At 41.7% G+C, this 1,655-nt stretch overlaps 1 non-coding gene across 1 annotated transcript; it reads right to left on the reverse strand.

The window, feature by feature from the left end:
• Nucleotides 1-1,203: 1,203 nt before the first annotated feature.
• Trnas-cga lies at nucleotides 1,204-1,278 on the reverse strand. The gene has a single exon. It is a non-coding gene; the product is annotated as a tRNA-Ser (tRNA).
• Between the last annotated feature and the right edge of the window lie 377 nt (nucleotides 1,279-1,655).

Raw genomic sequence — 1,655 nt, forward strand, 5'->3', positions numbered from 1 at the left:
TTTTTATACATCAGTATCGAATGGCGTCTTTCTCGATAAAAGAACAAAAGAAAGATAACTAAGCGTTCTAGAGAGCGTCACAGGCTCTTACAACATTCACGGCTACAAGAGGATAGAGAGAGTAATGTCTAAACCTCCGCTGTTTATAAGCAATTTACTGTGCTAGTGTATATCTTTGTTATATTTTTAGTTATCATTGTCTGCCTCGGTTTCCACACTCGCCGACCACAGACGTTATTTGCAAAATGGGCATACATAATATTAACCAAAGATAAGAATGAAAAATAATTATTTACCTTTTTACAGAATCCACATAATCAATAACCATTCATACAGAAATTTTCACATATATTACACCGATTTTACAAATGTCTTGCCAGGAGACGTCACAGTGACCAGACAACAATGGACTGTGTAACAGCTATTCATTTTCACGAATTTTTGGTAAGCTCAGAGGGACAGATCAGCAGATGTCGTTTCCTGGTTTGGGGTAAGAGACTAGTAGCAACGCAATTTACATAACATTTTCGTGTAATGGGAGACGGGACTCGTAATACCAGTATTGATGTATGCGGGCTGCCGCATTATTAACGCACATTAACTAGCATTAAAGCGTCAAACACACATCCGTCAAACTAACTGGGTTCTGACGCGGGGCATCACGTGACGGGAATCGTAGAGCGCACAGAGGCGAATTAGCTCTGCTGTCCAGGCGGCTTTTAATTTTGTGTGGCCGCTCCAGCCGGCTGTGGTGGGATTGTTTTAATTACTTCCATGTGTCAAAATAATTTGGAGCAACAGGCTGGTAGACCGCAATGAGATATGTGAGAACATTACATGTCATTTAGTTGTTAAAAATGTAGTTGTAAAATTATCTTGCTATAAAATAGGCTCCAGAAACGGTAATGTTCAAATGAAACTCGTACGTACGTTATTGCACTTAACGTTCCTGAAAATGACTGTCCATCTCACAATCTGTACACAGACCAACTTTGCAGTCACGAGAAGGGTTGCTCAGTTTACTTGTAGGAATATTTATGGCGGACCTGAAGTGATGACATATATCGAAATGTGTACATGAAATTTTTATTTTTGAACCTTACTTTCTATACTCACATTTTGAATTTGGACAAGTGACAGTGATCAGCTGAAACATGTATCTGGAATACTTGTTGTATGAAACTTCCTGGCAGATTAAAACTGTGTTCCAGACCGAGACTCGAACTCGGGACCTTTGCCTTTCGCGGGCAAGTGCTCTACCAACTGAGCTACCGAAGCACGACTCACGCCCCGTCCTCAGATCTTTACTTCTGCCAGTAACTCGTCTCCTACCTTCCAAACTTTACAGAAGCTCTCCTACGAACCTTGCAGAACTAGCACTCCCGAAAGAAAGGATATTGCGGAGACATGGCTTACCCACAGCCTGGGGGTCCCGAGTTCGGGTCTCGGTCTGGCACACAGTTTCAATCTGCCAGGAAGTGTCATATCAGCGCAGACTCCGCTGCAGAGTGAAAATCTCATTCTGGATACAGGAAGTGTCATATCAGCGCAGACTCCGCTGCACAGTGAAAATCTCATTCTGGATACTTGTTGTATATTACTGCCCTGAATTCTACTGAAATTAATTTGGCTCTTCCAGAAAAATCATTTAAATG

Source organism: Schistocerca piceifrons, chromosome 1 (assembly GCF_021461385.2).
Source record: "Schistocerca piceifrons isolate TAMUIC-IGC-003096 chromosome 1, iqSchPice1.1, whole genome shotgun sequence".
In the NCBI taxonomy this organism is placed as follows: Eukaryota; Metazoa; Arthropoda; class Insecta; order Orthoptera; family Acrididae; genus Schistocerca; species Schistocerca piceifrons.